The sequence below is a fragment of the Pyxicephalus adspersus genome, chromosome 5, assembly GCF_032062135.1.
Source record: "Pyxicephalus adspersus chromosome 5, UCB_Pads_2.0, whole genome shotgun sequence".
NCBI classification, from domain to species: Eukaryota; Metazoa; Chordata; class Amphibia; order Anura; family Pyxicephalidae; genus Pyxicephalus; species Pyxicephalus adspersus.
Genome location: NC_092862.1, coordinates 99,095,440 through 99,107,917, shown reverse-complemented (window position 1 = coordinate 99,107,917; position 12,478 = coordinate 99,095,440).

The window sequence follows — 12,478 nt, the reverse complement described above, 5'->3', positions numbered from 1 at the left end:
CAACCAATCAGATTGTTACATGACTATTATTAGCTCATTTTGGAAAAACATCCTTGTTATACTATACTGTCAAAAACATGCATTAAATATTTTGATATATAAGTTGTACATTTACAGCATTTCTCATCAACAGCTACAACCTTCTTCCTACACAAGGAGGACACACGATGTTCACAAGGACACACGTACATCCACAATACATGTATCTAGTATTCCATATTTTTAGTTAATTTGCATAACGTATTAATTCTTAGGTCTATCCCTACTACTTACGTACAAAGCATGTGCAAAACATACAAATTATTTAACACTGATTACAGTGTGTTGTGGAGGCCAGTTTTGTTGAAGTATTTAAAGTGGAGACGTGTATGTGATTAGAGAAGACAGTAGATCTTACACAGAGTTATTGTTAGAGTTGGAGTGTTAGTGTTATTTCCACAAATCATAAAATTTACATTTGGACCAAATTTGAAAGATTTGGATGGAGAAATCCAAACCTGAAGTTTCAGCCACCCATAGTGGCTAAGTGTAAAAGCAGTGTTGCTGATTGTAAGGAAAGTTTGATGGAGGCAGTGTAGGGAGAGATTGTTGCTGAAGGGGAAATATGCTTGGGATACAAAAATGCAGTGTATTGAGATATAGGTGTTCATTTGCTAAATGTGAACCCCACAAGTTGGTAAAGAATAAATCATTGCATAAACCTAAATTATACTGCAATAAGTTTCAAGGTAGCCTTACTGCTCATACCATTTTTTAGGCATCATTCTTCCAAACGCATGCAAAGGAAATTCCTATTTTATCAATATTATAATCATTACTTGCACATGACAGAGTGTTCAACATGAGCACAGATTCACTGTCAAATGAAAAAAAATGCTCCCTCCATAAATCAGCTCAAAATCAGGTATGAATTTAATACTTGAAGTCCACGCATGTCTGTCACTAATCTACCATTTACAAATTTCTCCGGAGGTTACAGCATACGTCAGCTCATGCCCTACAATTGAAAGTTGATGAATGTATTGACTGACGGCCACATTATGATTTGGTCTAATGTCAAACTTGTCAGAATACATTTTATTTAACGTATTTCACATTTTTCCAATGAGACGCTAGACCTCTACTAATATACTATAGCATTGTTTTTGTGCACGTGAAACTTAGTACCAAGCAGTTTAAACACCTAATAAATGTACAGTAAAATACCATGAATAATTGTACTTGAAGTGAAAGCCACTGCAGACACTGACAAAACTAAAAACTGTTGACTAATTTGCATTTTAAATGGTAATGTAATTTAAAATGACCGTTATTTTATCATTTCCCCTTCTACCTTATCCATCCACTTATTCCTCTTTAGCCCCACCATGTTCCCTTGAAATCGTTATTAGATGAAGAAACAATAGTATTTGACAATGTAAATCCCACATGTTTTGTCATAGTCTTCCAGGAGCAATCTCTTAGGATATGCTCCTCTGGCCGTTGATCCCATGTAGTGCACTATGGCAGTAGCAAACCGCTTTTATTCTGTCCGGTGATGTCACTTGCAGTAGGAAGAAGAACTAGGAAATAGTAGCAGCCCCTAAGTCCCTTTAGCTGTGCAGCCTGAGATTTATTTTATGAGCATCCCAGCACACACCTCGCCTGTTTCTGACCCTGTGAGTGTTTGCTGCTTGAACTGACCTTTTACCTGTGACCCCGACTCTGCTTGTGTCTTGCCCTTAATACCTCATCTAGTGGACTGATTATTAGTGAATGACCTGGCTCTGCATTCTGGACTTGCAGCTCCTCGAATCTTGGTACTGCATTATCTGTGGGCTCCTAGTTCTGTGTGTCATGTGCCAACAGAACAACTGTTTTCTATCATGGGCAAAATTGCTTGGGAAGGGAGTGATAACACATCCAAAGTGAAAAAACAAATTTGAAAATTGTTTTTCTGTAAATCAATGTTAAAGTATATTTAAGAAAGAAACAACTTACTTCCTAGGTTGCTTTACAATTCTAAAATGAACATTTTTACATTAAAAACTCATAATAATCATTTTGTATTCATTTTATTCATTTTGGGACATGTGTCCATTTTTCAACCAACTAATAAAATATTGCAGTTCAGATAATGTTAATTATATGACTACTTCTCTGTCTGTAAATATATATACAGCATTTTGTTTTTACTATACATCAAGAAATAATAGATAAATTATTTCAATTCTGCATGAGGCAAAAGAGAATACCATAAATAAAAATACAGCAAGGAACAGTGGGTATTTTGGGAGCAAACTCAGGCAAAGCCCATATAACCTCAGGATCGCTTTATTGATGTTACCAGTTTTATCAGTTACAGGTTTTTAAATGTTAACAGATAAACCCTTTTTACCTTAAAAAAATTTGGACTAGTTCATCTCTGCTCCCAAAGATCCTTCTCCGAGTTACAGCATTATCAAGGTTAGTGAAAAAAAACGTGCTATTCCCATTTCAGGCTTAATCACTTGTTCAATATTATCTTGTTTATATCTTGTCAGAATTAATCCCAAAATGCAGATTTTTCTGTAATTGTATCAATTTTATTCATCAATTTTCAGAAAGGGGATTTAGTCTATATTGATGCAAAATGCAGTATACCTTCTGCCATTACGCTTAGTAGTCAAGTGTTATGCTTTGGTTAACTACATATCTTTACTAGATATCTTTACATTATTATTAGACCTATTTATGTTCAGCAAAAGAATTGCCTTATGATTTGACATTTGCAGATTAAAAAACACATTGTTATCTCCACTTTTCTGTAAAAAATGGTGAAATGTAAATGGAAGCCTAAAGGCTTGCAAATATATTTAAATCGGCACCATTTAAAAGATGTAAGGCTCCACTTTGGTTTATTTAAAAAAAAAAATTAAAAAATTGATTATAAAATTGCTATACAAACCATTTTGTAATTTAATGCAGTTAAAAAAGGACCCTTCCTTTTAAATCATCATAAGCCATCACTGTACTAACTAAAGTATCCTTGCAAAAAATTAAATGTAATATGGTAACTTGAAAGGGTAATATAATAAACCATGCTAGCTAGGATGCTTACACCCATACTTACCACACTCTTATGTCCTTCTCCCCCCCCCCCTTACTTTTTTACGAACGATTTTTTGCCCAATCGATCGTTCGTCGTTCGATTGGAACGATAAAAATTGGAAGTGTGTACGCACCTTAACAGTAAAGCGTTTTACAGCATAAGCAAGTCAAGACAGTCTTGGCTAACAAACAAACATGTTCCACTCACATGTATTCGTTGCTGGTTTAAGACCGAGCTCTGTTCCCCCCACAGCTCTGGAAACTCACTGAGCTGCCTCCTTTGCACCCTCTATCTTGCAACACAGTCCATCCTCTTGCTGATCAATTTCCCAGCCTGGCACCCACTCTGGATCTCTCTCTCAGCCTGGAATCCACTCTGGCTCTCTCTCAGCCTGGAATCCACTCTTGCTCTCTCTCAGCCTGGAATCCACTCTGGCTCTCTCTCAGCCTGGAATCCACTCTGGCTCTCTCTCGGCCTGGCATCCCTCTGGCCCTCTCCCTGCCTGGAATCCACTCTGTCTCTCTCTCAGCCTGGCATCCCTCTGGCTCTCTCTCACCCTGGCATCCCTCTGGCTCTCTCCCAGCCTGGAATCCACCCTGGCTCTCTCCAGACTCAAATCAACCCTCTGGCTGATTACTTCCTCTGTCAGCCTCTTGCTGAGCACACCTTCTCTCTTGAGTGCAAGTGCATATATTTCTCTGTCAGGATGAGGTTGGGCCAAGAGGCCCACCCTTTCACTCCCTTGGCCGGCTCCAGGGCCCTAAAGTTTCAGGTTTCTTTCTGAAAACCTACACAGACCTATCTACTTATTATTCCCTGCAGCCTTTATTACATTTCCTGACACTTTTCTAACATTATTAGTGAAACTCTGTCACAAATAAATAACAATAACAATAAATAACTCTAAGCAACAATAAAAATTACACTTTTCCAAAACCTGAACCTTTTAAATATAAAATTTTTACCCTTTCAAAAACCATCACTTCAGTTTTCAGCCGCAGAGCCCCCTGGCTCAAGAATGCATATACTACTTGGAGCCCCTCCTTAAAACCACCCTAAAGGTGGTCAAACTTTCCATAACCTTTTAGAGGTCCCAAATCTTTTATGGTTCTGCCACACTAATTTAAAGATGTCCTCTGAGGAACCCAACCATAACCCAACCTCCAACCCCCCAGCTATCATATAGGGTGAGTGGGAGGTAAACATTCTCCCTAACCTCTCTTCACTCCTAAAACTTCCCCTACTTTTTCTTTCCTCCCTCTTTTAACCCCTAATTTCTCCTCCCCATTTTTAAACTTCCAACCTATCTCCTACCTTCTTCCATTTTTCTATCAAAAACTTTTAGTCAAACTGCCTATGCTTCCCCCAACCCCCTAGTCATGGCTGCCTTCCACCCTTCTCCTTTCCCTTGGCTTCTCCAGGTTGTTCTGAATCACACATTAACGTCAGCAAAGAACATAATGGTCATGTCTCCAGATCCATTCCAGGTTTGTTGGATCACCCAGCTTCACTGATGAAAGTGTACCCTCTCCAGCCTTGGAGAGCTTTATTAAATCATGCTCAATGAAACAAGTAACCATGTCTATAGATCCAAAAAAGATGGGGATATGCCTGAATTTGCATAGATCAGCAAGAGGTAAATGCTTTTATCCACAAAAGTGAAGTTATACTTTTTATATTAACTGGGCTTTGGGAGTCTGAGAGATTTTAATACTGTAGATGAGCTGCACATTCCGTTTCACCCAATTACCTATTCCACCTTAAGGTGGATCGCTACATATGAGCTAAAGCATTTTTGCAGAGAATCCTGCATGTGGGATCACTTTGCTCTGGGTTTATAATCCTTTTAGGTTTATATACTGAACATTATTTTTTTTTATTTGTAAAAATGTGTTTATAAAAAACTGCAAACATTTCTGGGGGTCATTTGCAACCCCTATTTTATGTACAGTGTTATGTAATATGTTGGCACTATATAAATACTGTTTAATATTAATAATCAGAATAATACCCAGAGACATATATTAGCTCTGAATCAGTCTAGTTCTGATGCTGAACTTTTTGCTCATACAAGGTAAGCTTATAATAAATGTTCACACATTCTTTTTTAAATAAAAAAGAACATCTAAGAGCTCATGAATGTCAGAATCATACAATGTAGAATGATCAATGCCAAACAAGTTACAAAACTACATATATCTCACAAAACCAATAATTGTATAAAAGCAATATCTATTCTATGATGGAAAATGAATATGACTATTGCAATAAACAACAAAGGTATTCCAGGACCTGGCACTAATATACAGTGTTGTGTTGATTAATGGCCTGAGAACTAAGGCTCTGAGTCTTCTAACTTTTGCTATTTTTCCATTTTTCTACCAAATAATTGAGAAACTAGATACCAGGGACATAGAGTATACAAACAAGGTACAAAGAATTAGACTTTATATTAAAAGAGTGCAGCAAAACAAGAAAAGAAAGATACAAAAAAGGTAGCTAAGGAACATTATGAACATCCAGAGGTAGAAAGAATATCACGTACACCAGTTCTATCAAATAATATGTAGGAATAGCATATTCTCAAAATGATTCTAATTACTGATCTCCATTAAATTGAAAGCACTTCAGTACTTGTACTTTCAGATTAATAACTATTTTTTGAAATCATTTATTAGACTTTTATTACAGGAAATAAGATCTTTATTCTGCTTTATATAATACTAGCTGATTACCCGGCGTTGAGCGTTTTTTTTTTTATTTATTGCAATCTTATATTATACAGGAAAATGAATCAAATAAAGCTATAGTGTTAAATCAAAGAAATATTTTTTACAGGTTTTAAAAGTATAAGTACAATATACAATTAAATTAAAATAGAATTAAATTAAATTACCTAAATTATTGGCATATTTTCCAACGCTGTTTTAAATATTTTAATTAGAACATTGTGCTCATGAAACATGCTTTGTAACTTTAAGACAATCTGAAATTGTGTTCCTGTGATGTAGGTGCACCTCTGCTCAGTTTCTATTAGTTTGTTATCAATAAAATATAGTTGTAGAAATTTTGGTGGTTGATCTGGCAACGGAAGTAATGATATTGCTTTATAGTAAATTTGCCCTTGCACTGTGCATGTGGATTGAAATCCAGGCTGTTGAACAACTGATGTGCCGCCGAATGATGTCATTTGGAAACATGAGTTGTATTTTCTGATGTTATTAAGAAAAAGCTTTGACTCTGAGGTATTTGCTGATGTGTAATTCCAAAGTTCTTGTGGTGGTGTTTCCAGTTGGCAGAGTTTGGCTTTCCTTTTTTTGCAGTCTCAGATTTAAACTTCTTTAAAGTTCAAACCATTTCCATTTTTCCAATAGTAACACTTGCATACTATGGGTAGTCTTTATGTGGATCATAGTGGAATCCTTCCAAAGCTGAGCTAAAATGTTGTGCAGTCCCTGATCGTCTGGCTCTTTCTCTCATTTCATGTACTCGAGTCTCACACTGCTGTACTGTCTATGAAGCTCTAGATGCAGTAGCTCTATCCCTGTTATCCTATAGCTGGGTATCACGCTGTTGTACTGTCTCTGAAGCTCTAGATATAGTAGCTCTCTCGCGCAGCGTGGCAAGTCTTCAATTCCTGTCCTGGATTTTCTTGTCTACAGGGTTGTTTCATTTTTTTTTGCCATGGATTGCACTCAGCCAATTGCCTTACATTTTCTCAAAGGCAATTTTACAGGCCAGAAATTTGTAAATGAGTCCAAAAAAAAGTATGTAAGCAAAAGGCCACTATCACTGAGCAATACATTCACATGCATACATACATGCAAATATACTTATGACATATACCACAGCGCTGTACAAAGATCAGCAGAGTACTCTCATTAGTCTGAGTCATATGTCCAGCATGATTGGTTGAAATGTCTCCATGCGTTTCCTAGTGATCACATACACACATCTATATATATAATACATACATCCAAATATAGCTCTGACATATAGCACAGCGCTGTAAAAAGATCAGCGGTGCACTCACATGTGTCTGAGTCGTATGTCCAGCAAGTTTGGTTAAAATGTCTTGATGCGTTTCCGAGTGATGGTGGAACATAGCAAGTTTGGTTGGAATGTCTCCATGCATTTCCCAGTGATGACATACACACATACATACATCCATCCAAATATACGTCTGACATATAGCACAGCGCTGTACAAAGATGACTGGTGCACTCACATGAGTCTCAGTCATATGTATCGCAAGTTTGGTTGAAATGTCTCCATGCGTTTTCGAGTGATGGTGGAACATACACACAAACATACACACATACATACATACATACATACATATTTATATATATATAGATACTCTAGTGGACGATGGAGGGTACAAATGGCATAGATACTTGCTTCCCTAATTCATAATTCCGATAGGAATCTGCACTGGTTAAATAAACCTGTACAGATCATTCATATGATTCTACGGGTGTTTTATCTTCATTGGGAGTTAAAATATTTTTTGAAAAAAGGAAATGTATTGTTTTGACTGAAAATAGGTCATTTTTGCTAACACTTGGTGAAATGTGTTAGAGAAAATAGATCTTTATTAGTTTTAATTTTAGTTGTTTGAATGGAGTTATAGGCTGTAATTGGTATTTGAGGGTCAGGAAAACGACTTTTTACTATCATGTTAATTATTAATGTTTGGTCCACTGATTAGCAGGGAACATGTTAGATAATGTTACAATAAAAACATATTTTAAAAAATATTAGCTGCTTGCCTACATATTGCCCTACTGGTTGCCCAATAGCATTTTTTTCTGCTGCATTTTGTCATTATGATTGATTTCCTAATTCTAACAACCACCAATTTGTTGTCATGTCTTGATTGATAATTTCTTGTCAACATGATATCCTGTCCATTTGCTACAAATGCATTTTCTCTAGGCAAGTCAACAGTGAACCCATTTAAAGTAACATTTTGACACTCAATTGCTCTGGCACACTGCCTGAAACATACTGAAATCCTCACAGCCAGGTATCTAGTATTTGCAGATGGAGGACCGTATTGGCAGCCCCCATTCTTCTCTCATGACAGACTCACTTTAATTTATGTACAACAATAATTACTTAGCAGGGAGCTCCATTGGGATTAGTTGTACAAAACACTAAGCTTAGCAGAATGTTACATTGATATTGCATCCCCCAAACCATAAATAGGTTCTAGCAGTCAACCTAATTAGCAAGTTGGATTAATGTCAAGAGTTTATAACTGTTAGTGAAACAAATATAAGATTAGTAAGGTAAGTGGGCAATAGGTCTGATTCAGTTGCTTTTCTAATTTGCATAAAGTCAACCAAGCCTAAAATGTATTTTGTTAAAAGCTGAAAAATGTTTTGTATTTTTACTCTTCAAAAAGGCTAAATTATGAGGTTTCAGAAAATTATCTGGATAGCAATCCTCAATTATAGACATGTTAATTCCTAGTGTGTGCTGCTTCCCCTACCTCTTGGGGTGTAAGATTGTAAGCTCTTCTGAGCAGTTTCCTCTCCTCCTGTGTCACTGTCTGTATCTATCTGACATTTGCAACCCCTATTTAATGAACAGCGCTGCATAATATGTTGGCGCTATATAAATACTGTTTATTATTATATTAATAATAATATTATTAATAATAATAATAATGTTCTGTACAATAATATTTAACAGTAGATTGTGTCAGTGCTATTGTAAAACCTCAAAATCCCTTCTGTGTCAATACTTTTTTTAGTTAAAAAACAATGGTATGTATTTTGTTTTGACCACATGAAACATGATACATTGTAGCCCTTTATACTGTATATAGCTATTGTACTACTCTATTGATAGCAACTGAACTTGATTGGTTACTTTGGAGACATAAAGGCACGAGTCTTAGTTTAACAGCTTTCTCATGGGGCTTCATCCAGTAAAAAGAAACAAAAAGATTATAACTGGGAAAAAAAATATTGATTGTTGATGAGTGGAAATATTCACTGTTTCTATGAAATCACATGGGTTTTACAAAGAATTGTTAACTGACAAGACAATATGATGAATGTTTTATTCCTCCAGGTCTTTCTATATGTGTTCAAGCTAGTCAACTGCATCAAAGTTATCCCTCTCTTGGCAGTTCTGGCTCTTCTATGAAAATATTTACTTGCTCATAGCATACTTTAATGGGCATATTGTGCTATATTGGTGAAAACTGACATACAGTGTTAGAGACCTGAGTTTGTAGTTCTTCTCCAGTTATGCCAATTTACCCTATAATTTACTGTGTTTCTACTAAAGTATGCTATTATTGTACTGAAACATACTAATACTATAGTAAAGTTTACTATGTAAGGGTATTAAGCAGTGTAGTGAGGGAAAACTGAGAATTTTGTGTGTTGATACCTCCTCAAGTGTTATATGTGTAAGCTATTAAGATTTAAGCGCAGACATTCTTTAATTTCTGCTGCTGCTCTTTCTTTGTCTATTCTATTCTATATTTTTTGATCGCCTAGGAGATCAAGAATGAACGGGAGTGCTGAGACTCAGAGGCTCTTGGCTGGTCCTACTGTGCATTCCTGAGCATCTTAGGCATGCACAGAAGGAGCCCTTTCATCAATAAAAAAGAAAAAATTGCCGATCTCACGCATGCCCAGTGAAAGTATCGGGTGACGTAGGAGGAAGAAAGCAGAAAAAGAAACAAAAATGTGTCGGCACCTGGCGCCAGGCCGAAGGCCGATACCAGAATGACTTGGGACCCGATGGAAGAAACCTCCTGATGGGTAGAATGATCTGTGGGTTTAAAGGTAAGTGTGATTTTATGTTTTGGGTTTACTTCTGCTTTAATATGTGTAAAGATGATTTTTTATTAACATGGAAAATGCAAATACCTTTTTCTACATTTTTATCACTGTTTGTGTCTTTACTATGGAGATTTACTCTTCTGTTTGTGAGGTAACATCACCTAGCCTATCTGATTTAGTCTGTGTGTAAATACCTGGACAATTCACAGGTACATCAGTTATTCTCTTAACTCCATCCATCTGTCCCTAACAGCCTGTTCATTATGGCTGATAGGGATGAGCAAGAATGCCTCTGGCATTCTCACAAAAATTTCCTTGAACTTCCGATGGGTCTGCAAAATTTCGACTAATCGATTTTGCAAAACCATCGAAGAACGAGGAAATCATTACGATCCCCGGCACCAGAGGTTAATTAACCTCTAGTGCCTTGGGATCGCAGTGGATTCTCAGGGCTGCAATCATTCTTGTAGCCTTGGGAATTCTCCTTATGCGATCCCCGGCACTGGAGGTTAATTAACCTCTAGTGCCGGGGATTGCAGTGGAACTGCAGATGAACTCTCAATGGAGAAACTCCATTGAGAGTTCTCCTGCAGTCACAGCTGACTGGAGGCTCTTGCATGCCTCCTCCAATCAGCTGTGACCACAAAGTTCCCACGGTCACTGAGCTGTACTTATCAGCCCGCTGACCATGGCAACGGAACTGCAGATGAACTCTCAGTGGAGAAACTCTATTGGGGTTTTATCTGCAGTTCCACTGCGATCACCGGCACTAGAAGTTAATAACACTTTGGTGCCCGGGGATCGTAGACAGGCGGATTCCCAGGGCTGCATGAACGTTTGCAGCCCTGAGAATCCACTGCGATCCCTTGGCACTCGAGGTTAATTAACTTCTAGTGCCCCGGGATCACAGTGGATTCTCAGGGCTGCAATCATTCTTGCTGCCTTGGGAATCCTGTTTGCTATCCCCAGCACTAGAGGTTAAATGGGTACAATTCTTTCCTCAGCCAATCAGAGAGCACTAGAGGTTTTGAATGGGGAGACTTGTCCCCATTTAACCTCTAGTGCCGGGGATCGCACACCGAGCTAATCAATGAAAGCAGCCGATGCTGCATTCATTGATCAGCACTGCCCGCAATTTTTTTTTTTTTTATAAAAAAAATTTTCAATTTGAGCTCGAATTTACACTGGCCATTATCGCTTACAATTTTGGTAAGCAAGAACGGCTGAATTTGCTGCGAGATTGAGTTTTAAAACTCGCTCGCTCATCCCTAATAGCTGATTTTTGCTATTTCCATGTTAGTGTAAGCTATTGTAAGAACAACCCTCTATCTATTTATAGAACAATAACATTTGCTCACAACAAATACTGAAAAATGCTTTGCACATGCTACTTTTTGCACTGTCTACGATTATTGTAGCTAATGATGTTTTCATAATGGTACTGGGTGGGAGAAATCCAATCACAGCTTGGTTGTATAATCCTATAACGGCTTTATAAACTGTAACATTGAAGTGCAAAAAATAATGCTGAATTTTGCAGTGAGTTGTCATCGTAGGACCAACATTTTATTAACAGAGAAAAAAAGAAAAAGAAAAAAGGAATGAAAAATAAAATAAATTATATACATGAATATAAACCAAGGTTTGTTTTTCACAGAAAAAATGTCACTAGGAAAAACATGTCAGTTTACACCCAGGTGACACCTAGTGGCACATCTGGGAATTGCATGTGTATCTGTTTTGACACATCGGAGCTGTCAAACAAGCTGTAACACATAAGGACACAGCGCCAGCTATTTGTGACCCAAATTAATGCACAAAACAAGCAAATGACCCTTTATAGCCGAATCAAATTTACAGACACTTTAACCTGAAAAAAAGAAGAAAAAGAAATACAGACTGAACCCATATTATTTTACTTTTTTCCTTTAAATAAATAGAACACACCATGGATGTAAATATTCTCATTTGCAAGCATTTCTATTTATTACTGTTTTTATTATCAGCAGTAGCAGCTGCATTTTGTGCCCTAGGTTTATACTCGTCAAATAATTTTGCTAATTTTTTCAGATAAAAATAGGTATCTCACTTTATACTCAGATTGGCTTATATTTGAGTACATAAGGTAATTTATCCACTATATTGATATCATCTAAGCACTGGTAAATTAAGATATATTAAATGTTTGGTTTTCACTTTGGATATGACAAATATTTAGGAATGAGAAAATGTTAGAGACAAAGAAATACGTATATTGCATATCTGTAAGTTTAACAAATTTTTGGTTTGCCTGTGTTTGTATTTTGTCAAATATGCTCATTAAATATATGAAAACATTATATTCAAAGTCAAGAGCTGTCTTTTAAAATAATACTCACATGTAATATAGGAATAACTAGGAACAAAAAAAGTTTAGTTTGTTCCAATACTTTATTTTCCAGTGACCTTTATAAATGGCAGCAAGTTTTCACTTAATGAATGGGGAATGGAAAGAGGAAAACATTAGGATATTTTGTCCTACTTTATTTATATGTTGCAAGTAATCAGCAGGTATATTTGTCATGCTGCTGTGCTGTCTTCTGCTCTCTGTAGTATCTGACAT